This window comes from Neofelis nebulosa, chromosome 17 (assembly GCF_028018385.1).
Source record: "Neofelis nebulosa isolate mNeoNeb1 chromosome 17, mNeoNeb1.pri, whole genome shotgun sequence".
NCBI classification, from domain to species: Eukaryota; Metazoa; Chordata; class Mammalia; order Carnivora; family Felidae; genus Neofelis; species Neofelis nebulosa.
Window position 1 is genome coordinate 22,348,422 of NC_080798.1, and position 25,888 is coordinate 22,374,309.

Below are 25,888 nucleotides of genomic sequence, written 5' to 3' on the forward strand. Positions count from 1 at the left end.
AGCCCAAAGCAAGAATCACAATGTAAATCCCTAGAGTTTCGGATCAAGACTATACTATCTGCATTAGAGAGTATGCCTTTTGGAAAACACGTCCCAGGATAACTCCTGGGCCCTGATAAAAATGGTGTGCCTGACCATGAGGCCCCAAGTGATGGGGCTCTGTCACAATTTCCGGTGGGCCTAGAAATATTCTTTGGGGGATGGAAGTGTTTAATCCAAATCCACGCATGGCAGGGCCAGAGGACACAAGCAAGTTGCGTGAGCAGGTAGCATTGACCTCCGCGTCACTCATTACTCTCGTTCTCTCTCTGAGCTCACTCTATGACTTCAGGGGATCCCTTATGGCCATCTGACAGAGGAAGAAAAAGCCTAGGCTTCGTTCACAGATGGTTCAGCTCAGCATGTGGATTAAAGACGACAATGGATAGCAGCTGTACTATAGCCCTATTCGGGAATGACTGAAAGACAGTGGTGACAGGAAATCCTTTCAATGGGCAGAATTTAGGCAATGCCGATCTGGCCATCCATTTTGCACGGACAAAGAAGTAGCCCAATGTTAGAATACATACGGATTCGTGGGCAGTGTAAAAACAGCCAGGCTAGACGGTCAGGGATCTGGAACAAGGAAAATTAGTGTATTGATATCTTTTTAATTTTTTTTTTGACATCATGAGATGAGAGCTTTGCTCTCTCTGACTTAGAGAGACTACCCCTTCCTGGAGCTAGTCAATTCCTAGAGAGAGCAAACTATTGCCCTGGGAGCATGTTATTTCATACGCGAATAAACCCCCACCCTCTACCCTCTACCTCCACCCCCACCCTCTACCCCCGCCATCTCCTTTATTAGGCTCTCATAAGTCTTTTACATCTTGGGCCAATACTCCCCCGCACCAATCACCCGAGGGCCAGGTACCCAACAATTCAATTCGAGACATCCACCACGGAAGGGACACTAAATGGCCAAGGAGACAAAACGGCATAGCCAGCTGACATCAGCCAGCCTCTCATCAGCTCCCCCAGGCTTACCCGGCTGTGCTGAGGGTAAGAGGAACAGCTCAGGCACACGGAAGTTGACTCCCAGACTTCCATTTGCCAAAGCTAATGCTGCTGCCAAATGTTCAACGTGACCAACAGCAATAAAGACAAACACTGCCCCAGATACAGCACCACCCCCTGAGGAAAGCAACCAGCTAGATGGTGGCAATTGACTCTGTTAGCCCACGTCTGCCCTGGAGAGTCTAGTGATACCTTCTGACGTGAATAAACACGGATCTTGGGTTTGGAGTCGCCTTTCCTGCCCGCAAAGCCTGAGACACATCACTACTGGAGGTTATGCCCGGGGTTAGAGGTCCCAGGACGGTCCCACGAAACAGCTCCTCAGACCAGTGGGTTAACTTTATAACGAAGGAGGTGGGATAGTGGACTCGTGAGCATGGGATCCTCTAGTGCATCGGGTACTGTGTCACCTGCAAGCTGAAAGAAGGCAGGAACAACCAACGGAATTCACCGCCAAAGTGCCGTCTTAAAGGTAGTGCTTTACCCGGATGAAGAGCCACCCTATTGGACGCAGGCCACGCTTTGCATCAAAGACACACACAAAGCTGTGTACCCAACACGAAAGATACATGGGTCCAGAGACCCAGGAGGTGCAGTAGGTATGGCCCTACTTAACATCACCCCCAGTGACCCATGATGCTTCCCGAACGATGCAATTCAAGGCCCTGCGGCTTTAAGGATCCTGGTTCCCACGGGGGCACACTTCCACCAGAAGACACAGAGAGAGCCCTACCACCACATCGCTAGCTGCAACCGCCCCGGGGCACTTCAGACACCTGTGCCAGTGGGCCAGCAGCTAAGAAGAGCAGCCACCATCCTGCAGGGCGACTGACCCTGATCGTCAGGAGGAGGAGGAATGTGTTGGGTAGCCCAGGTGATGCACTTGGACATTCTTGGCATTTCCGCACCCGATTATGGTGGTAAAGAGACAAACGCAGTGACCCCGGTCTGAGAAACGCGCAGTGACCGGAAATTCGAACTTTCAGACCCTTTAAGGGTGAGGGTTTAGGTAACGGCCCCCAAATCAGCCATTCAGACGAGCACGGGGCTAAGTGAGGCTGAGCAGAGCCGAGGAGGGAGAACGAGGTAGATGAGGGGTATCAGCTGGGACTCAAAGACCGGCTGCTGCAGCAGGGGCTGCAGTATATCTCATTAAACTTCCTCTTCTCAACTTTCCTCGGGAAGAAAGACCCAGAGGGATCCTCTGGAAGATGCTCCCTGAACCTATAGGAAGAAGGGAGTCTGAACAGCCTGGGGGTAGACAGTGGAGGGCAGGTGACTCATTGCCCGGACCCCCTGCAAGGAAGGGCCTGCTGCCCCAGCTTCTGGGAGGTCAGTGTACAACCTCCAGCTGTCGGTTGCTTCCAGAATGGTCTCAGCGGCAGAGAACCACCCCGACCAGTGTCATACCACATCTAGTGACTGTCGTCAAAGGGCTGTAAAGGTTCTGCCCTTTGGCCCTCACTCTGGGAAATTCTGAAAAGCCAGTCTGGCCCCAGAGTCCTGGGTGGGGATGGCTGACCGCTGGCCCTGGGGGCGGACAGTAGCACCCTGGGGGACTTCCCAGTAGGCAGTGGCCTGCTCTGCTTACACTCTCTGCTCCCCTGCGCTGCCTGCCCCTCCCACCCTGGGGCACTTGCTCTAGCCCCCAGCTACTCCCCAATCTGCTTCTCTGGTCTCTGAGTTCTGACTTCCTCGGGACCACAAAACAAGAAAAGAGAAGGAAGACTAGCCCCCCTCTCCGCACCGCCACGCCACCGGCTCCTCCTTTAACAGAGTTCTAACTCGGACATTTCCCTCCAATTACACTCTGGATCTGCTCCGCCCACCTCTGTCTCTCAAGAGGCACACGCTCCGGGTTTCCCTTTTGTTTTGTTTCCTTTTTCCCTATTGGTCTTCGTGTCCCACCGGGCAGGGGAAGGAGGGGAGGAGAGACGGAGAGTGTACATCCAGAAATAACTTAAGTGTTAAAAAAAAATAAAATAAACACATAAAACAAGAAAACAAAAGCAGAAGTAGGTAGAGTTTGATGGGCTGGACTCATTCCAGAGATACCTGCGGATCCCTGCCCCTCCCGGCCCTCCCCATCTCCTTATCCCGTCGATTGCACCTGTACCCCTCTTTCCTCTCACAACACCCCCTTGGGGCTTTCCGGAGCCTCCATCACCGGCGTCTTCAGCTTTGCTCACCCGGCCGCTCTGTTCCAGGCTGGCACAGGGCCGACCCTCCACCCGATGATCGTCTCACCCCCCAAGGCACTAAAACCACAGCCGAGCTTCCCAGGCTCCTGCTCGATTCTCACAAAGCCGCCGCCTCTCTATCACCCTGGCCTGTGCCGCGTGCCTGGCAGCGACCATCTGTCTCGTCAATCTCATTACTGCAGAATCCATCAAACTCTCTTCCACACCAACCATGATGGCTAGGGACGTTGTCTTCAACTGTCAGCCCCACCCAGTTCTTCCCAAGAGGCCTGCCCTCTCCATTAAGTTATTCTTTTATTCTCTCATTTAAGGAAGAGGTAGGAAGAGCCCATTATGTGTCAGGCGCTGTCCCGGGCACAGGGGATGAGTGACCTAGACGGACACCGTCCCTGCCATCCAGGGACTCTTACTGTACATGACGTAAGAGTTAGTCCGGAGAAAAAGCAGAGTTTTTGAAAATCCGATCCCCCAGCGTTTCCCAGCTCGAAGTGTGTGCATCCGTTCACCCACGGGGCCAGCGTGCACCGGACTGAAAGAACCCGACCCTTGGAGCAGGGGATCCTCAGTTGAGGGGGAGAAGGCTGGAAAGGACAGTCACTGACTGACCAGGCCACACTACTGTTCATCATTACAAGCCAGTTTAGTTAGTTGGTGAAAAGGTTGCTGTTTTCTCGTGGGGGAGAAGGGCTGTGGGGTGCTCAGGAGGGAAGTTCCTTATTCCTCACTCCAGCATCCCGCTTGGGATACCTCCTAATCATGGCGATTATCTGGAGGGGGGAAAAAAAAAGAAAGAACGAGAAAACAAAACCCCAGATACCCTCAGTTTTTTCAGCCCTTGGGTGGATCCCACGAGGGCTCAGGAGAATGTGGTTTCTGAGCAGTGTCTCTGCTCTCACCCACGTCCACACAGGCCCCCTCTGGAGCCCAGGGCGCTCCTTCTCCCAACATGCAATAAAAAGCCAGAGCACAGGCAATTTCCTTTCAAATTAAGAAATACAAATATTTCCGGCGTGAAGAGAACCCGAGTAGCAACTCAGAAAGTATGCGGTTAAGTCCCTCTTATCAATTTACAATATAAAAACATCTCATGCATATAAAAGTGAATTTTGGTAGCAGCGGCCTCCCAACCATTCCTGGGTGTTTTTCTGCACCCAGGTTAGTACATATTTACACGTCGAATGCACACAGGATTATGCCGGAGCCAAATACTGAAAGAAAACATGCGGTAAATGGTTGCTTTAATAAGTCCTGTTCCATTGAAAGGAAATAAAACCTGAGTATTAATGAGATATAATTATATATTTAAAATCTTTTCCCTTGTGCAGTATATAGGATTAATGCCAGTAAACTCACAAACTGCAACATTCTACCCCATTACATCTGCAATGATTAGAGATAGTTTGAACATCTGGCATATAATCTGTGATAGAAAACAGCATTCTGCACTTTAATGGACGTCTGGAGGCTACACATATCTGATTTTATTTCTTTCTGTTAACTCTTTCGTGGGAGAGGAAGATTTGGTGACCAGGATGCCTCTTTCTTCCCCTCCCACTAGACCAGCCCCCACAGTACTGAGCTTCCTGGCCGCTTGGGACTGGCTCTTCACGTTTTTCCACAGGGGGCTCAAAATGGAAGCCACCAGATCTGTCAAAAGGTATTTACACTCCCCACAACTGAGCAGCATTACTATTCAGATTCGCAAACCTTTAAGAACTTCTCCCAGTGAAAACCGGGACAATTTCCTCATTATCGGGGAAATCAAAAACACAAAAGTAAAGGAGTATCCACAGTTTCATTGATATTTCAAAGGTATTCCTCACACCGTCCCTCACGTTGGTTCCCTTTAATAATCGTGTACGCGGTAACTTGCCCGTCGAGGCTGAGGATTCCAATATTTGTACAGTTTTGATGCCTCTTAAGTGTGAGTAGGTAAGAATGTCTTTGACTGGCACAAGCTTTCATTGAAAAAATTAGATGATTTTTCCGCTTCGCATTGGGTGTGTTTAGCCCCAAGCTAAACAAGGAAGGTTTTAGCCCTACTGCGTTTCTGTAGGGAAAAGAAAGATCCTTTGGTGAGATGGCAGAGAGTGACAGCATTAGCTTTTGCTGTATTTATTCAAACACTACCTAATGCCAACACCCAAGCAAACTTAGAAATTGAACCGTATGGCCAAGAATGAGGAGCGATTGAAGGGCAGCCCCAGCTAATCCGGGGTGGCCGCGGAGAGGCTGGGGCGTTTGCGAGAGAGCCTGTGTCCTGAGTGGTCCCCAGGCCCGGGCTGGCGTGAGAACATGCATGGAAATGTTCCAGTGGTGAGTAGATTTGGGGGTGAAATAATCATTTTCATGCCTCGAATTTAATGGCTGGTGCTGAATGTTGTAATAAAGGCCATAGTTACTGCTCATAACTACCGGTGTAATAAGGCGAGATCCTGGGCCTTCAGACCCTTCCAGCAATAATTCATGTGGGAATTAAGAAGCCTTAATGAGTCGAATGTGTCACTTGGGACCTCAGAAATATAGTCCTTCGTTAAGGAGAAAGCAGAAAGGACTCGCCAGAATGGAAATCATGCGGAGAGGTATTGAAGGCCACAGATACAGACTTTTCTCTTCCCTGGTTTCTCGGACTCGGTGACCTCTGCTCTTGGCTCCTTGTTTGCCTTCTATCCTAGACGTTAAGCTCCTTGAGGGCAGATTCTTGGGACTTACCTCTGGCAGAGCCATGAGCCTCAACCAGGGGCAATACTTGCCACCGCCTCTCCCCCAGGGGATATATGACAGTGTCCGGAGACACGTTTGATTGTCACGACTGGGGGTGCTACCCGCATCTGATGGGTAGAGGCTGAGGCTGCCGCCACAGTGCACAGGACAAAGAGTTACCGGGCCTGTGAGGGCAAGGGTGCCGCTGTGTAAGCCTCCTACCGAATGATTACTTCTGGTTCTCAAGGGCAGATTCTGTCTCTGGACTCCTTGGGGACAACAGACGCCACAGCCAGCCTGAAGGTACTAAGCTGACGTACGTTCCCCACCCTGGCCCGTGATGGGTCCACCACATTGATTTGGGGGCAGCGGAATTTCAGATCCAGCAGCCTTTGTTAACTTGCTCTTAAATAGTTGGGAAAGAGAAATTTAGATAAAGAGCAGACAGACCTTACCTTGCTCCGTCTGTGCACAAAGGATTTGCTGAGCACGAGCTCTGTGCACGGACACCATGGGGCACCATTTTTAGAACCTTTTAAGACAAGCAGCGTTCAAGTGTCCCAGCCCCACCCTGGGGACGCCAGCAGTGCCACGCTGGTCGCAAATGGTCGCCGGTCCTTCAGCAAAGCAGGGTCAGCAGGACACCCACTTGTCCCCACTTTGTAGCCTTTAGCGCCAGTTGCTGAACACATTCAGATTTAATGAAAGGTTTTCGTTGAAAACAATCCTAGATTTCTGATTTTTTTTTTTTCCTGTTTAAAATCTAGCTGGCGTTCGGATCCTAAAACCTTTACGGCCGTAGCGTTGGTGCCGCAGAACCAAATAAAAAGGTCCTCCGTCCCCACTTCTCGCCCTTAATGTAATCCAGATGTCAAGTTAACATCAGCCCCAGCCCCAACCTCGTGACTTGGGGCAGGTCCAGAATCATTGCCGAGGAGCCTTGGGGCTCAGGACTTCCGGCTTCAGCCACGTTCGGGAGCTCCTCGTGTCTCTTTATTTCCCTCTGCCTTTTACAGTCAGCCAAACCCTGTTCCTCTGAAACTCCCTTTCACCTCCACGCAGAGCATCGCTTCCTGGAGGTCGCTTGGGCAGAGAGCTTCACTAATGGGGCAGGAGTGATCAGCTTGGGGGGAGGAGGCAGTGGGGAGCACGGGGCTTATAGCATTGCACATAGCAGATAATTTAACACACAGTAATAGATTTCTCTCTTCCTTTCCACAAACTTGGACTTCGCATTTTCTCTTAGCACCAGGATGCCCCTCTCTCCTTATTTTATTGCTACTCCAGCAACTCCAATAAATAGGTCCTAGCACTTTGTTACACCAAGCAGGCCGGCCGCCTCTCCCTCTGACCCCAGACTCAGTGCCAGCCCCCCGCTGCCCACCATTGGCCAGTGTGCGGGCTCGCTCTTAAGCTCAGCAGCTGCACTGGTCCCCAGGCCACCTTCTCCAAATTTGAGCCTGGGGAACAAAGCACAGTTATTTCCCCGCTGATGTGAATTGTGTCACCTACCCCTACAGACACCTATCTTTAGAAGGCAGAAATGACCTCAGTCACTTCTACTTCTAAACGATTTTCCTCTATTATATGGAAGTGTGGTTGGTAAGGCGTAAGCTGACCTCCGCCCTCCCTGAAACTGGGTCAGGCGACATCATACTGTCTGTTCTCCTCAACTAAGTATCTTTTTTTTTTCCTTCCTCACAAAGGTGGTTACTTTATTGGTGATTAGTGTGTGTTTGATTATTTGATTGATGTATGTCTTTTCCACCAGGCTGTCAGTTTCAGGAGGGCAGAGACAATGCCACATTTTTGCTGACCCCCTGGCACAGTGCCTAACCACATACTACTCAGTACTACGTGTGTGAAGGAGGGTGGATGTTTCAAGGGACCAGGTCACGTCATTGCCTTTCATCTTCTCTACAACCTTGGTGTGTGTGTGTGTGTGTGTGTGTGTGTGTGTGTGAGTGTGTGTCCACAGGACCTGAGCAACATGATGCACTCTTGTCTATTACTATCCCCTAGACGCAGTGACCTTGTGCATATCCACAAGCTGTGGATAGAATAGGTAACCCCGTATCTGGGTCCCCACACACTAGCTGATCTGGAATCAGGAACTTTTTTTTGAAATCCAGGAGACTTCCCCTCTGGAGACTCACTTCCTTTTCTGGGCTCCCCTCTGCCCCCATCCGATGTCTCAAGTTCTCCTCTACCCACCTCCCCCCCCCAAGCTCCCAACCCCAAGGGGCTGGTCTCCAGGGCAGAAAGGCACTTCAAAAGCTCAAAGGCCCTAAAGATAAGGACACATAGTTGGAACACTGCATGGAAAGAGTGTCTTTGGTAGTGTATGGCCCGTGGTGGCCACTCTTGGCATACCTCTGTGTCACCAGCTACCACTGTTTTGACCTTGTCCAAATGGAAGGCTTGCTCCAAGGGCCATGTCTGCTCTCTTCATCAGGGGAGAGGGACTTTTTGCTTTGCCCTTTCCAGCAATGCCTTTTCCCCAACCTCTCCTCCTGCTACTTTCTTCCAACTCACCATCTGGGTCCAGAGGCACAAGCCTTGACATTGAGCATATGTAGAACCAGCCTCACTGTGCTCTCTCCAAGGGCAGTCAGTGACATACCAAAGTACAAAGGCCTCTTCCTTCTCCAGCTCTCAAAAAACAGTATCTGCAGTTTATTTCATCCATCGACTCATTCAAAACCAAAGTAGTTACGGAGCCCCTCCTCTGTGCAAGGCCTTAGGCTGTGGGGCAAACACAGAGCGAGGTGTTATCAGTCCCTTGGAAGGAAAGAACATCCACACTGCTGACATTACCCAAGAGAGAGGATAAATGTCCGAGAGGGAAGTGACAGAGACCCCGGAGTACATTCTGGCTGTGATCCAGAAAGGCTCCCTGTAGGAGACTGCCCTGTTGTGGTCCTCAAGGTCTTACAGGATTGAAAGCAGAAGGAAGCAAGCCAGGCCAAGCAAGCCAGCTTCATCCGTTCATCAGACCTGTCACACCTTGACTTTGAGATTTACCCAGATGATAAAGCCCTTTCTGGAGACCATCCTTTGTTTCCAACTAAACTATGGGATTTTTCTATTTCATTCAACGATCTTGAGCAAATGAGAGCTAGTTCTTCCAAGGGTCTGGGAAGTGCTGGAAATGCTAGAGTGTCCCAGAAAGAGGGGCCGGCAGGGTCAGGTCAGGGTGAGGATGCTCTGGGTGGGGGGGCCCCGGGGCTGTGGTGTGGATGGAGGCCAGGTCAGAAACGAGGCCAGGGCTAGGAGCTTGGATTGAGCCCTGTGGGGAACATGCCTGAAGGCTGATGTATGCAGACTCGCACCTTCTCCTCCGTGACACTCATCCAGGAGTTTCAGAGACAGGACAAACATCAGGCTTTTGGAAGCATCACTGTTTCCAAGTGGCTCCAGGTCTGGAGAGGAGCAAAAGGGCTCCCTTGTGTTGATCACTGCAGCTAGATTTCTACTGAAAAATTACTTTATTGGTTTTTATTTTATACCTACTCTATTTCCAAAGGGATCTTGAGGCAGCTTCTCATAAAAATTGGTATATCTATTTACACAGGCTGGTTAAAATACAGATAAATTTTAAAGCTCAGCAGCCAGATAAGGAGTGGGAAAGCTAATGACCCAGTGAGCCAACATCCGCCGCCCCCTCCACCTCCCTGGCCTTTCTGGGATTGGCCCTTGTGACTTTTCCAAGACCTCATCTCTAGTGGACCCATCCCCTGTGTAGAGGAGCTGGGCAGGAAACACTCTCCCGATTTTATAATTTTATAACGGAGCCACCGGAGAAGTTAAGTAACATTGTCAAGATCCAATCAGGAGCGGAGCTGGGGCAAGTGCCCAGACCTGATTCTCTTCATTCCTTCTCCTTCCTCCTGAGAGCGATGGTGGCCAGACACAGAAGGGGTCTTCAAGCTTCAGTTGTGGCTCCCGGCACAGACGTCCCAAAATGACTACACCTAATTTGAAGCAAGCCTGCCGGGGCAGAAGTGGGCACTTGCCTCTTCCAAGCAAGGGCTATCGGAGTTCTTAATTTAATTGCAACGACATACCTTCGTGCACGTGACAAATGGAGCCGGAGGAGGTGGTGGGCACAGTGCTCGCACTTCCTCCACAGGCACCGAGTTGGGCACGGCTGGCCCTTTAAGAGCATCTCCTTCCCTCTGATCTGTATTACAGGTTTGTGGGTGGGACGCAGCTCTCTCTCCTAGACTGTCTGTTCATCCTCCCTGGGTGTCTCCGCAACGGTCACTGGAAGTGCCACATATGGCCTGCCACAATCTGTTATGAGAATAACAGAGGATCCGACATGCGATCGTGAAAAGTATATTTTGCTCTCCCCCTGGTCTAGTACAGGGTGAGTGAGCGCAGTGTGGGAGGGGCTGTGCTATTTTGCTTTTTAGGTCCAGTTCAGCTGTCAGTCTATCCACACAACAGACAGACAAGCCGATGTCTGTAGAGGGCCAGGCAGATTGAGAACAAACACCTGGCTTTAAATGTGTATCTTTCTAGTTCACTTATGAATCATCCCATGGAGACTTAGGTCCATAAGGCTGGTGCCCAGTAGATGGGGGTCCCAGGCACAGTGAGGGAGCAGGACACGCTTTTGGGGCTGCATGAATTCAGTGCCCACTTATCGTCAGAAGAATCCCAGAAGAAACAGAAATGAACATTTGTGCATTTTTTTCTTGTACTGAAATTATCTTTTTTTTTTCCTTCTTCTTCTAGAGAAACACAGCACTCCCACACCTTAAGGGAGGGAGCCAGAGACGGAGTGGTATGTAATGCAAATCCATTCTAAGAAGGTTGTGGGGGCCATCTGGTGTCCAATGCAGACAGGGCCGGCTGCGGGAGGACCGGGGAGGACAAGGGACAGGGTGAGAGAGGGGTGCGGGGTAAGAGGTGGGCTCCTTCTTGTCCACATCAAGAAACAGCCCATCAGGAGGGTAAGAAGGGGAGGGGGGGATCACCTTCTGTTGTGGGAAGGAGATCAAAGCAGGAAAGATAGTGTCTCCGCAAGTAAAGGGTGAACTGATAGCTTTGCTGCTGAAGGCAGCCTGGGGGAGGCATAGGCTCAGGCCGCTGGATGCCATGGGAGACTTAATGACCGGCTGGGTGGGCTCCTTCAAAGAAACAGCAAATCCTTAGATGAGCTGTTCGGGCTTCGGGCACGTATAGACACTCACACTTCCTGCGAGTTATCCCTCTACAAGATGTAGTCCCCATCACCAGCTTTCTACGTGGAGCTGAAATAATTCATCAAATATTTGGAATGTGTAATTAAATATCTAATGCCAATTAGCAAATTACTAATGAAATAATCAGGGGCTTTTATGGTTTCTAGTTCAGCTCGAATTTTAATTCTAAGTGGTTATTGATTCTAAATAGAGTAGAATCTAAGTTACAAAACATTAGGTATAAGGATACGAAATGCAGAGTGAAAAAAAGGTTGCAGGGCTGTGGTTGGGGAACGCTGCCGGGTGCTGATCACCACCGTGTCCCTGCAGCATGAGCGGGAAGCCAGTGGAGGCCACGTGGTGCCCTCTGTCGAGCATCAGTCGAGGAATCAGAGGAGACCCGCGGAGGTTCACCTTGGAGCGCCCTGGGGCCTGCAGGGCACGTTTCCCACCACGGTGCTACCGGTCACAGCTGTGTGATTACAGACCAGAGAGACGTAGGACACCTTACCGTGCTCCCCCAAGACCCTGCTCCCAGAGGCCCTGGGAGGTGGGCAAGGGCGGCTGGAATGTGGAATGTTCCAGGCTGCCTTGCTCCTTCAGGTTGGGAGGTCACAGCCACAGTCTTGGGAATTTTCGCATGTGCAAGAGCAGGCTGCAAAGCACTTTCGCTGGACTATAGGTTTGGACTGGGTGCGTGGTGTGCAGGGATGCACACTCACCAACGGCGGGTGAGGTGCTCATTAGCCATGGGGAACAGGGGCACAGGTTTAACTATGGGCTACAGAGTAAGCGGTTACTTCGGGGGCTGAGATGCAAATGAATATTCTCTGCAGGGTTGTTGAAAGAAGTGTGAGCTGAGCCACTGATGAAGACAACTTTTTTTTTTTTTTCCAAATGCCCTTCTCCTTTGTATAGAAAATAAGGTGCTAATCACACACTGACTTTGAATATGGAAGCAGGTTTCTTACTGTATGTTCTTGACAGATTTTTAGAGAAGCTAAAGTTACTAGAAGGCAGGAAAAATAATGTAACTCCACTTTTCTAAGAAGTATTTTTCTACCAATCTTATTCCCCTCATTCCATATCTAATAAGCTACGCTATCGCCCTTACAAATAATCACCATCGCTGTCACCCTTAATTATGTGCCTTATGCAGAGTCTCTCGCAAGAACTTGGTCGCCCACGCCAGGTCCAGGTCCTGTCGTCTTCACAAACAGCCCTTTGGGATATACTATCGTCATCCTCCTCCTCCTCCTCCTCCTCCTCCTCCCCCTCGCCCCTCCTCCTCATCTCCATTTCGCAGACCAGGAAATTGAGGCTCAGAGACTTCCAACAACTTGACTAAGTTTGTGCAGATACTAAGTGCCAGAGTCAGGCTTCCACCCAAACATATCTGTTGCCAACACTGTGACATTTACCATGCTGTCACTTGCAATAGTAGATGATCCCTGAAAACAAACCAGCCAACAGTGTGAGGACAGCCTTGCCCGGGATTCACACACAACCTCATTCGTGGGCAGGTGTTCAGGCAGTATCAGGACAGGGAGTCGAGAGGTCATGTCTTGGGGCACTTTGGAAGGTGCAAAAATGCCAAAGGAAGGGAGGGGGCTGAAGCAGAAGCCAAGCCTGTTCCGGCGGCCCTCCGGGCTACCCTTCGTGACTGACGCAGACCCGTACCCGTGCCCACTCCCACCCGAGCCAGGCCAGAGAGGAAGACCTGGCTGCCCTTTCCCAACCCCCTGCAGCACCTGGGAGCAAGAGAGAAGCTGTGCCACGTACAGCTCGGGAGTGATTTAAACACTCCTCCAGCTCAAAGGGGAATCTTGGATTTCATTAATTAATACATCAATAGAAGCCAATGGAGAAAAACATGTCTTGTTATCTGGCTTCTCAGATGCTAGACATGGGCTCATTAGCCTTAAGCATATCAGCCCGATAACACTATTTATTCCATACAGAATAATGATCTACTTTAGGGGAATGCCGCAGTGAACCGAAAGGCCGAGTCCTTCCATTACCACCGCTCACCCACACAGGCCTGCGCGTTATCGCCATCCGCCATAAGGATGGCCGGCACATGGCCCGTGGCTCTCACGACAGCCCCGCAGAGATGAGCCCACAGGACCCGCCCAAGGTCGCACACCGATTCGGAAGCACGGCTGGGATTCAAGTTCGGGTCTGTCCAACGAAAGAATCTGAGTTGCTTCTGTGGTTCCACGCAGATTCGCACGTGAACTCCCACCCAGTAGAGAAGAGAAGCCAACCCAGTAGAGAAGAGAAGCCAACACGGTAAAGGAAAGGAAGCAGCAGGCACTGAACCCGCCTGTACTTAACTACTGACCGATGTCTAATAAAGATAAGCAAGTTAACAGATTGTGCCATTGTTATTTCCGATTTAAATAACACATTCTGTTTAATGGCAGTGTCCTCAGAAGGGGCCATTAGAATTCCAATGCCATCCTGAACCAGTGGGGGGAAGGGGGAGCCAATACGAAAAAATAAGCATCAGGCATTATTTGCTTAGGCTCACACAAGGCTCTCTGAGCTGCTAAGGGCCGCTGGTAAAGAAAGCAGCCATCAGTTAAATGATGACCCTATTAGCGGTAAGAGGGTTCTCTGAACCATGCTGATCCGTGGGTCGGGGGCAGGTTGGGGGCTTACTGCCCCATATCACCAGGTCTGCAGTTCTGGGATTGTAAATGAGGGACCCCACCTGCAAGGCAGGAGACCTCTAGGAAGATCTGTTTCCCTATTGTTTGCAACTTCATCCTTCTGCACTTTCTGGTCTTAGAAGCCCCCAAAGAGCCACCAATCCACCCCACTACACAGACCACAGGTTCAGCCAGCCATCATTGGATCAATCGGTCAACCTCACAGCAAGCCCTTCGTGATCTCCCCTCCCATTCTGGACACCCCAGGATGCACGGGAAGAGTGATTCAAGAGCCTGGTCCCTGGTCCTTTCAGTGGAGGGAGCCCAGGCCAACGTGTGGTCAAGCCACGCGACTTGGATCAGAAAGGCCATGGAAGCTCAGAGGAAGAGGGACCGCTGAGGTCTGCAGGAACCATGGAGGGCTTCCAGGGGAAGAAGGGTCTAAACTGAGTCCTGAAGCGCTGCTACAGAGAACAGTGTGGACGGGCCAGAGCTTCCAGGGACACCGAACTGGGGGCGTGCAAACAGATAAAGCTGGTGGACCCAAGGGAGCAGAGGCTGGGTACCAGGGTGAGCGGTCAGAGGAACCCGCAAAGGGGTTCAGCTGCCACACAATGGGCAGCAAGGAACCATCTCTAGAGTGCCCGCCACGACCATACACTCCATCCCCTGCCAAATGGCCTCGTTTGAGACAAGGATGGAAAAGACAGTCTAGAAACGGGGTTCGTTTCCATCTTGCTCCTGTGTCAGCGAGTGGAACTGGTCCATGCAGGCCACCAGGAATCACTGGGCGTGCTAGGATCACTGGGTGTGCTAAGAACTGCCTAGTAAATTACAAAAGCAAAACCCCAAAAGTACTGCTTCCCCTCTCACGGTGACAGCCCGAGGAGAAGGCCAGGACGCTTAATCGCAATGCTGTGCGGCCACGCACTGCCCACAACAGGCCCTTCGTGCTCCGGATGACGAAAAGAGCCCAAACAAAGGGGTCCTCCCCGTGGGCGGCAGCTGGGGGCGGGGGAAGCTTTGGCTACAGGAGTCATTAAAAATAATATTTTCCCAAATTAATAAAATGCAACAGTCCACACTCAAGACCAACAGCTTGTAAAATTGGATTTCTAAAAGATGAAGGGGAGAGGAGACCCACACTGGTCAGGAACAGCAAACAGAATTCAGGGAGGAAGGACAAGCTGATCGGGCCCAGGAGGCATTAACGGTGTCTGTCAGGCTGACATCCACGCAGCCGCTCTGGGGATGGCAAGTCCTAAATCCCACCAACCACAAGGCAGCGGGTAGAGTGAAGCGTAGGGGTCCCTGCTGCTCTCTCCTCCTTGGCCCCTTCTACCGGAGAGTGGTAGATAAAGCCTGAGGCCTTACGTCAGGGGAAATCACAGTAAAGTCACTGTACTTTGTTTTTCTGAGATGACATTCCTTAAAAACCTTGATTTATTTCTTTATCTCCTCCCAGAGACCCAGCTTCCGCACAAGAGGGAGCCCCGGTGAATACCTACTACAGAGAAGGCTCTTGAAACACATCTGAAGGTTGCACTAAGGAATGCATGGACAAGGTCAGGGTCCTCATTCCTGTGCCCAAACTGGTGTCCCCTGGGAGCCTAAGACACCAGACACAGCCCCTCCTCGGTGCACACCAGGGACAGTAGGTGCTCAGCAAACATCCCTCTAACAAGTGCATGCGATCACAAACAGCAGCTCTACAGAGCCATCCTCGAGCCCAAGGTGCATGCACAGTGTTGTCCCGTCAGGGGTCCTGGGGTCAGAGCCATGGCTCTGTTCCTCTGAGGACCGTGAGCCTTGCCCCCATCCATGAGCTTTTGTTACCGGCCTCTAAAAACTAAACCACTTAGGCCTGGTGCTGTTCAAACTGCAGGATTTTATTCGAGGAGTAACTGTTGAAGGAGCGTTCGATTTTCTACCTTAACAGGTGGGTTGGGGGTTTCCGGAGATGGGCCGGATTGGAGCACCGGAGTCTGCCGTGTGTCGGCCGGAGGCCAGGACTTGCTCCCACCCGGCTGTGCGACTTGGTGTAGGGGATGCGCTTCTTCAAACGACAGCGGCCGTGACACGGACGACCCCCACACTAGCAGCCTGCCACGCTGACCTTCTGCTCCACTGACCCCGACACTGACCGTATCTCCCATTGCCAGATTTCGAGAGAGAGCGCACTCCCTTCCTGTCCCGCTTCTACTCAGCCGGTCCCTGCCCGCCTGGTGCAGCCGTGGCCTGTGACTCCGCTTCCCTGCTGGCTTCATAGACACCACCTAGCGGTCTCCTGGGAAGCTCTGGAGCCCGAGGACACCCCAAGCTCTCTCCTCCCTGGCTCCGCGGCCAAGCTTCCCCCCATCGAGGTCCTATTTCTGTACCCGCCCCCGCCATCGGCCAAAGTCTCTCTCCAGGCTCTACACCCGGTGAATTCCCCGGGATTCTCTTCCCCACCCCATCCAATGGTCTTAGGTCAGCAAGCGGACTCCAGATCTCCAAGGGCAGGGACGTTTCCTCTCTCCTGCGTCCCTCAGTGCCAGGCACAGACGATGCATGCAGTAGACACTTGGTGCATATACACAGTGACTGAAATCATTCCGGGGATGCAAAGTGACTGAGCCCGCCGCAGGAAGGGAAGGCCATGTTCCTGCTGCAAATGATGACCCATTTGCTTCCAGAAAGGACTGCTCTGCACGCAGCTGCAGAGGTGGAGGCCGTGCGCTCTGAGCCCCCCTCCCAGCCAGGCTGCGGCGAGTGGGCTCGGCTGCACGAGTTTAGAATGTTCCCAAGACTCCTGCGGAGAGAGACTCCGTCCTGGCCCGGGTCTATTCTTAGCAGTGCTCACAGCCGGTCCCGGGAGAAGGCTGGCTGTTCCGCAGCGTCTGGCTTTCTCCGTCCAATCTTCGGTGGAGCCTTCTGTTTCCGCCTTCAGGTACATGATGCGTTCCTGTCCTCGTATCAAAATGGGTGGGGGGTGGGAAGGAGCCATCTGGAAGAGGCGCCGAATCCTCTCCTCGTTCGGCCCCACTCTCCATATTCCCCTCTCCCATCTCAGTTATCTGGGCCTCCGTGTTATTTTTGCAAGACTCTGCTCCAAACACGCATGGTCTCACTGCAGTGTGGAGGACACCTGTCTTTCTCCCTCCCTCCAGCACGGATGGCTGGACTTTCCTGGGACTCCAGGTGGAAGCGTGCTCCAGGAACCCGGCTGAGTGCCGGTCCCCGACTATACTCACATCTTTGGGACAAAGGCCTCGTGGTCCCCGTGGCGGTGCAGAGACAAGACCACCAAGACGCCGTCCTCTCTACCTGAGTCTGTGCTGTAGGAAGGCCCCGCACAGCCTTCCCCTCCACCAGCCTGGCCCCAGAGCAGCCCAGAGAAGACTGTGGGGTGTGCAGAGCTCATTCTCAGACCCCTCTCGTCTTTCCGCCATTCCACACACACGCACCCATTCCTGTGTGCCTTCATTCATTCAACATTCATTCATGTATTTATTTAGCTCCAGTCTTGGCCTGGGTTCCTCCCCAGAGGAAGGTGAGACAAGAATGTGGGTGCAGGTAGTTCATTTAGGAGATGACCCCCAGGAAGCACAGATGAGGGGAGGGGGTGGGAGGCAAGGATGGGAGAAAAGCCAGAACTGGATGCCCCAATGGGCCAGTGGGACTCAGTCCTGGGAGGGCCCTTTGAGGACTGCAGAGGTCACCAGTGTCTGGGCATGTATTCACTGACTCCCTTCTTTCATCGACTGAAGGCTGTCCCGGGGTGCGGGCGGCGGGGGATGGGGGAGGGGGCATGAAATCCCCAGCCCATCCAGGCTTCCCTGCCGCTGGGCATGTTCCTATGGTTCTTTATACAAGAAGCTGTCAGTGGCTGGGAACTGTCCGCCACAGTTGCAGAGGGACTCGGAGGTGGGCTAAGGGGACCTGGAGCAGGGCATTGACAACATGAGCTGCGGCCCCGCGGTGCGCCTTTTGTGGACATTGACTGGATGCACACTGGTGCCAGGCGCCTTGCTAATGCTATGAGGTATACACCATTCTGGCTCTGAACAAGCTTGCCATCCAAGAGCCAATTATATTTTTGATGGTTTGAGTGGTTTCTTTCCAGAAACCTAAAATGGGAGATGGTGTGGTTGTGTTGAACAAAAATTCAGGAAGTCCAGATTTTAAACTTGGTTTATTTATACAGACAGAACCAGGAAGCATACATGAGGCTTCCGTTACGGGTCACCACGAATCCAGGAACGAACCAGCCGGGCCACTGCCCTCAAATGACCCAGGGCAGCTGCGGTGGAGACAAGCAGAACCTGCCAGGACACACTGTGGTCAGTCCTGAACTCTTGTCCCAGAGCCTTGTGTTTTGGGAGCACGGACAGAAACTAATTGCCCCAGAGGTGGACAGGGAAGGCTTAACGGAGGAGATGATACACTCAATTTATACCATTGGTGGACAGTAATCATCAACCGCTTCAAAAGATTCCCTCTGTGGGCTACAATTTTCATTCCCATTCTCAAGTCCTCCTGGAGTGTAGCATGATTTATTTCCTTACCAGCCAGCCTAACTTCTTTCAGTAACAGAATCCGTCAGTCCCCTCCTGATCTACATGACAATGAAAAATACTGGGAAAACACACTGGGGCCATTCTATGAGCACCTGCCTATAGATTTATTTTTTTAACACTTTTTTTTTTATTTTTTATTTTTTAAAATTTACATCCCAATTAGTTAGCATATAGTGCAACAATGATTTCAGGAGTAGATTCTTTAGTGCCCCTGACCCATTTAGCCCATCCCCCCCCCCAAGCCCCTCCCGTAACCCTCAGTTTGTTCTCCATGTTTATGAGTCTCTTCTGTTTTGTCCCCTTCCCTGTTTTTGTATTATTTTTGTTTCCCTTCCCTTATGTTCATCTGTTTTGTCTCTTAAAGTCCTCATACGAGGGAAGTCCTATGATTTTTGTCTTTCTCTGACGGACTCATTTCACTTAGCATAACACCCTCCAGTTCCATCCACATAGTTTGCAAATGGCAAGATTGCATTCTTTTTGATTGCCAAGTAATACTCCATTATATATATGCACCACATTTTCTTTATCCATTCATCCATCGATAGACATCTGGTATAAGCACCTGCCTGTAGAAGCCTCATCCCGCAACCCCTCATCCCATCTTTGGGCTTGGACCCTCCTGGTCCATTTGCTGGTTGAAAAACGCCCTCAGAAACCTTTGGGGCACATTGACCCTCTCTCCTGGAACCTCCTTCCCCACCCTCCCTCTGCCTCTCACATCCAGATCCTATTTTTCCTTCAAGGCCCCATCACCTCACCTCACCATGCTTTCCCTGGAAACGGTTGCTCTCTCTAAGTTCTATCCCCACTGCTCTTATGCTCAATCACATTGACTCTGGTGTGTGTGATGGAATCACTGAGGGTGGCATCCCAGATACAGATGGACAGACGATCAAGGGGCTACCTGTGGAAGGAGACTTGCCCCAGAACTCAGTAGAGCCCACTGCCTGTATCACTTGAAGCTTTGTGATGTGGGTCTTTCCTAAGGTCACCAAGCATTTGCAGGTCTCCTGAGAGCAGAGTTCACATCTGGCTCAGAGTTGTCCGGCCAACACCCAGCACATGCCCTAGAACCAATGCATGCTCATCATTACACGTTGAGTGAATAAAAGCTTCTTTCCAGATATGAGACAACTGGTCTACATAAAGCACTGTCACTATGCTTTGCCTGACCATAGAGGTCATGGTTACACATCCTGGAATCAATGAATGCTTTCATCTGGGATTACAAACCTCTTCAGTAATTACAAAGCCACAACAACAATCTTTAGATATCGCTCTATAAATATGACTTAGATAGCCCTTAGATATCACACGTGTGTTTATTTTCCATGTCCGGGGGACCACAACCCTGAGCTTCTCTTCTCTTGAATGGGTATGCTGGGCACAGCGTTCCCTAAGATTTCTTCCTGCGCTAACTTGCAATGAGTGTAAATGTAAAATGTTGTTTGTTGAGGACCTGAACTGGAACATTAGTCCTGCCGCCCAACATTTTCAAGGAAGACAAAATATTTTAAATGCCTGGTGCCATATAGCAGCATTCCTCACCCCCCTCCAGAGGGGCAGACAATGAATGGAAGGCAGGGTGCAGGTCAGACCGTCGTCATTGCTAACAAATGCTCTCACACTGCCCCACCGGTCCCCTGGCTCCTGTCTCTGCCTGGCCAGACGTGGAAACCTTCCATTCTTTCCTCAGGTTAGGAGGACCTAAGTGCTGGGGGAATTGGTCTTTGGAGAGGGGAATGATTCACGCCCCAGCAGAGCAGGCTCCCAGCCACCTGCTCCCAACACCCCCTGGGCCCTGGGGGCACAGAGGCATGACCTAGAGGGGCTCAAGTCTCCCTGGGCGGATCTATTACATGCATTAAAATAATTTACGCTCGGCCCTATAAAGCGTTTAATTCCTGGTGCCATCATCCATTCCAGAAGCGTTCCTCTTCATCGTGAATTATTTTTGAAGTATTTATGTGGACCTCACCGAAAATCACCCCAGTCAGCAAACTGAGAAATGGAAAGGCATTAAGAAGAGGCGTTGACCCCAGGGTCACAGGCATGAGTGTGGCCAGGGTCAACAGGGCGGGAGAGGGATCTAGGGTGGCCGCAGCAGATGCTGACCAGGCTGCCGGGCTCTGTCCTCCCCACCCGCGCCTTGGCACAGGCAGGACCCGCCTATTTTTTCATACTAATGGTTGTGATAATGACCGATGTGTGTCTCATGTCCATTGGCAAAACACCTCCCCACGATCTCATGCGTGGCTCACGGATGGCAGGTGTCAGCAGCCTCTTTTACAGATGAGGCAACTGAGGCTCAGGGCAACAAAAGGCATGTGCCCGGGTTGGACTTGAATCCAAGTTTCCTGACAGCTGCTACCCACTCGACAGCTGTGAGCTCTTTTGTAGAGCTTGGGGAGCTGGTCTCAGATGAACCCAATGCATGGGGATATCAGAACAGTTTTGTCCCTGAGGTGGACTGCGGACCCCTCCCGTGCACCCACAGACCTGTACCCACACTATAAGCAGGGAGGACCACACCCAGTTGTCAAGGGTGCATGGTTCTCTGCCTTTGAGGCAGTCAATATTCTTCTTTGTCTGGGGACCTCATTTCTGGAGATTGCTGAGGGAACATTTGCAACAGCTAACAAAATTTCCACAATACTCTAGTGATTAGTATTTATTTGAGGCCTTTTATTTGAGGTCTTACTCTACACCAGGCACTGTCTCTGATCTCATGGAAATTATATTCCAGTAAGGAAGGCAGACCAGAAGCACGTAAACCAAGGGGGAAGCAAGGTATTTTTAGAGAGTAATTAATAACTGCCACAAGGAAGGTAGACACAGGATAGCAGACTGTGGCATGGCACGAGGCTCAGGGAAACACAGATCGAGTGGTGACAGAAAGCTTCTATGAGGGACATCTGAGTTGGAACCTAACAAGGTGAAGGTGCCCAGGACAGAAAGGGCAAGAGAGAAGAGCAAATGTAAAGGCCCTGGGACAGGAATAGGTTTGGCAACTCTAAAGCACAAAAAAATTAAAAACAAAAATAATTCTGGCTAGAGAGGGGGGGCGTTGAGGAGAAGTGAGGGGTGGAGTTCGAGAGACTGGCGAGATCAGATCATTTAGGGCCTTGAAGGCCATGGTAAGGAGAATGGATTTTATTCTAATGTAAGGGAAGCCACTAGAAGGTGTTAAGCATTGTGGTGCCAGGAACTGATTGGTTGAAGAAAAAGCTCGGGGCACCTGGGTGCCTCAGTCGGTTGAGCGTCCGGCTTCGGCTCAGGTCATGATCTCACAGTTTGTGAGTTCGAACCCCGCGTCGGGCTCTGTGCTGATGGCTCAGAGCCTGGAGCCCGGTTCGGATTCTGTGTCTCCCTCTCTCTCTGCCCCTCCCCTGCTCCTGCTCTGTCTCTCTCTGTGTCAAAAATACATAAACATCAAAAAAAATTTAAAAATAAAAAAATTTAAATTAAAAAAAAGCTGATAAAGGTTGGTTGTTCCTCAGAAATTTAAACACAGGATTACCCAGTGACCCAGCAATTCCACGCCTAGGTATATACCCCAAATAATTGAAAGCAGGCCCCCAAATAGGCACGGTGCTATTATTTGAGACAGCCAAGAGGCAAAAGCAACCCAAATGTCCATCAACGGATGAATGGAAAAACAAGCTGTGGTGTAAACAATATATACAATGGAATATTATTCAGTCATGGAAAGGAAAGACATACGCGATGCTAAGTGGAAGGAGTCAGACGCCAAAGGTCACAGATTGTGCGATTCCATTTAAATGCAATATCCAGAATTGGCAAATCCAGGGAGACAAAGAGCATATTGGTGGTGGCAGAGTCTGGGACGGGGGGGCGGATACAGCAGGGACTGCTTACGGGGTATGGCTTTTCTTCCAGGGTAAGGAACGTGTTTCCGAACGTAACACAGTGAAGGTACTAAAGCCACCAAACTGTACAGTTAAAAAAGGTTAATTTTATGTTATGTAAATTTCACCTCAAGAAACGCAAAACATTAAAAAAAAAACACAAAAAAAGCTGATATTTCTGGGCATGTGGTTCTTCCATATCTTTCCAGACCAATGTCCTAGCCCATAAAGCCCTGCAGGCGCCTGTTCTACCACCTCCAGACGGAGCTTTGAACACCACACTGGCGACAACCTGCACCTAGGACCTTCCTTCGATAAGGCTGGTGGGGACCCGCAGGCACCCAGTGACCCCTCACTAGAGATATTCGGCGCTAAGAGTCTCTCTGACCACTGCTCTAGAAGAGGGGCTCCCCACCCCGCTTGCCAACAAAGCCCCTTGTTTGTCTGACTCGGTGGGGGCTGGGGGTGAGGGGTAAGGGATTGGGCAGGGACCCTCTGCCGTCCTCCGCTGTGTGCACAGCACCTGGGGCTCAGGCACGAACAAGGGACGGGCTCCCCCGCCCCGCGGCACCCCCACTTCACCCCCAGGGCTGCTGGGGCCCAATTTCTGACAACAGCAATGATCCAGGGAGGAAATGGTTAGCGATTTGAGAGGAAAATAGAGTTTAAGTGTCAATAATTTTTAAAAAATGAGGCATTGATCCTTGTCCGCGGTAATGGGGTTCTCAGCGGGCGGGCGCCGCGCGGAATCCCCGCGCCCTCCTCGGTGCCCAACTCCACGGAGAGCGCCTCTCCGCATGTGTCCCCTACCTCTCGGGAAGAGCAGCCCTGGGGACCAGCGGGCTCCGGGCCGCGCCTTGGGGCGGGGACCCTCTCCCCGCTCCGGCCAACAACATTGTCTTCTGCGGCGATCGCCTGGGGCGGGGGGTGGGGGGCACGGGGCTGGCTCAGAGGCGGGGTGCAGGGGTCCGCGCGGAGGAAACCCGCCCCCCCGCCCCCGCGGCGACACGAAGGCCCGGGGCGCCCCCGCCTGGCGCCGCGCCCGGCTCAGTGCCCGCTGGGCGCACCAATCCAGGCGCGCCGCCCAGTGACCCTGCGGTCCGCCAGTCCCCCAGAGGACGGAAACAAACATTGAAATGAAGCCCTACCCAGCGGAGAGCGTCCACGTTGGGCTGGTTTGCTGTTTGGGGGTTCCCGAGGCTCCCCCAGCTCGGGCAGGAGAGAAGCACAGTTGGGTGCCGGTCCAGGGCTCCCCTCCTGGGCTCCCTGCACCCCGGGGAGGGCCCTCTGGGACCCGCAGTTACTTTTATTGATTTTCTGGGCATCTGACAGCCAAAAATGGAGGCGTGGTGCGCAGTAGAAAGAGGCCAGGCGATGCAGAAAACGCAAGAAAAGCGAACCCCCGGAACAAAGGAGCGCGCCCAATTTAGACATTCCTACATCGGTTTGGAATTCTTCCTGCCCTTGGAAAATCTATTTCTTTGAAGTTGAACCTTTTGACCAAAGCTGTCGGTTTCTTCCAAGCCATTTGACTGAACCTGCCACCAAAAATCACTTTGTAAACAAAGAAAAAGGCAGGGGCTGACCCAAGGTATGATGAACAATTGGGGGGGGGGGGGGCTTGTGGTTTTACTTTCTCAGTGTGCATCCTTGATTTAAAAAAATGTGACCTCTAACCCTCAACTTTGCTATCCCTCCCTCTCCCACTGTCTGCCTTTTCTGGGAGCAGCCAGGAGGTTGACATATTTTAGACAAATCACAGCAGCCAACTTCCTGTCCGGCCCCATTTCTACTGGAAAAGACTGCCTCCACCTCTCCGGGGTTCAGGTAACCGGATTGATGGAGCCTCCTTCACCGCGAACTTCTCATAACCCAATGCATAAATAATCACATGTTTTATAAATAGCTGTGGACAAGAGGCTGTAAAACAAGGAAGATATATTTGTGCCTTTATGTCCTAGAAATATTTCCTAAAAGGACTGTTTTATTTGGTGTGGGTTGAATGTGGGCGTGTGTATACATAACAATCCCCAAAGTTTTCCCCTGCCCCCCTGCAGGTCAGACCAGCACTATAGTTAGCAAATTGATAAGGTTCCATGGGCAAGCTTTATTCGTTCTGACACGAGCCTATGACACTTTATAAAAAGAAGTAATCCAGAACAATCTCTAGGTAATTAACACCTAGATAAACAAACATAAATTTCTATATTGCATTTATTTGGACTACCACTCAAATATGCGTGAACCATGCTTTTTTAATTAAAAGATAAATCCATGTGACACTTAGCCTCAAACTTAATTATTCAGCATAGTATAATAAAAAATAGAGCCCATTAAATGTGTCTTGCACTGTATTTCTGTATTAACAGCAAAACAGTTCGGTCTGGGATCATTTAAATTTTCCCCCTCCTCTTTGCTTGTGGTTTCCCTGTTCACATAAGCCCTTCTTCTCCCCTCCCAGCCTCCCTCCCTCCCTCTCTCTGTCTCTCTCTTTCCTCTTAGCACCAACAGGTGAAGAGAGTAAAACTCTACACAAGCCCCTAACATGCAATGCTCAGCTGGGCGACATTTTTAATATTGCATTACACTCTGAAATTTTTTCCTTCCCCATGGAAACATACCTCTAGTTCGGTTAAACGTGCCCAGCCCTTCTATCTTGAAAAGAAGATCACAATATTTAACACTAATTTCCTTGGGATTGTGCTTACAATACACCAGGTGAGGTTTTCATAATATACTGTTACAATACAGATGTTAAACAGAGAGGGGAAGGAAGTGTGCAAATCCCAAACTACAAGAGACAGCAGGGTTATCTTTATAAAAGTTTCAGCACAAAATAGTACCTTAACACTGACTCTCAGCATCTCAGCAGCTTCTGGCTGCCAGGAAAAGAAATTCACGCGTGAGCCGTTCCCCATCCGGTCGGAAGTAGGAACAAACATTGCTTCAGTCCCTCAGCAAGAATAGATAAAGTGATGACCATGTGCCAGGTGCCGTGTGAAGTGCTTCGTGTGCCCTGTCCCCTTTCGTCCTCACAGCAAAGGGGGCTATGGCAGGGACGCCTTGGACCCAAGTCTCAGCCCCTGGGCTCCCCCAGATGGGCCTTGCCTTGGCCTCCCGGGTGGCCGGCAGCAACAGTGGGCTGAGACCCAGGGTGAGCAATCATTCGGGTTTGTCCGGCACTGCCCTGGCTTTTACCACTGAAAGCCCCACGTCCTGGGAAAATCAGGATGTTTGCCCTCCTACGTAGAATCCTCCGGCAGATGGAACAGCTGCCAGCACCGGTGTGGCCAAGCTCGTCCGCACAGGGATGAACTGCCGCCGTACAAAGACCCCGAACTGGATACAGGAGACTCCCATCCACTCCTTCCCAGGGAACTGAGGCCTCCAGGCGTGAGCGGTAACTGCCAGTTCTCTCCGATCCTGTCAATCTGTTGAAGTCATTTGCATCCCTCGACATCGACTCTTCTCTTGGCTGCAGAATGCGCTGTGTTTCAACGTGAAGTGGGTTCCTAGCCGTTGTCGCTTTTAATAACAGTCCTCCAAACCTGGCCGTGCCTGGCCTGCTCTCTGCATGTGTACTATCTCATTTAATGGCACAGACAGCCTTTTGTTATGGACACCGCTTTCCACTTTATAGATAAAGAAGCA

General features: G+C 51.2%; 2 long non-coding RNA genes across 2 annotated transcripts in view; one reads left to right on the plus strand and one right to left on the minus strand.

The window, feature by feature from the left end:
• The window catches only part of LOC131499745 (uncharacterized), a 115,803-nt gene extending 92,291 nt beyond the window's left edge, over nucleotides 1-23,512 (minus strand). The window contains exon 1 of the long non-coding RNA XR_009256034.1: nucleotides 23,386-23,512. This is a non-coding gene — a long non-coding RNA (uncharacterized LOC131499745). The remainder of the gene's footprint in view (nucleotides 1-23,385) is intronic.
• LOC131499746 (uncharacterized) lies at nucleotides 15,209-19,492 on the plus strand. Its single transcript, XR_009256035.1, has 2 exons — nucleotides 15,209-16,735; nucleotides 17,993-19,492. It is a non-coding gene; the product is annotated as an uncharacterized LOC131499746 (long non-coding RNA).
• Nucleotides 23,513-25,888: the final 2,376 nt, after the last annotated feature.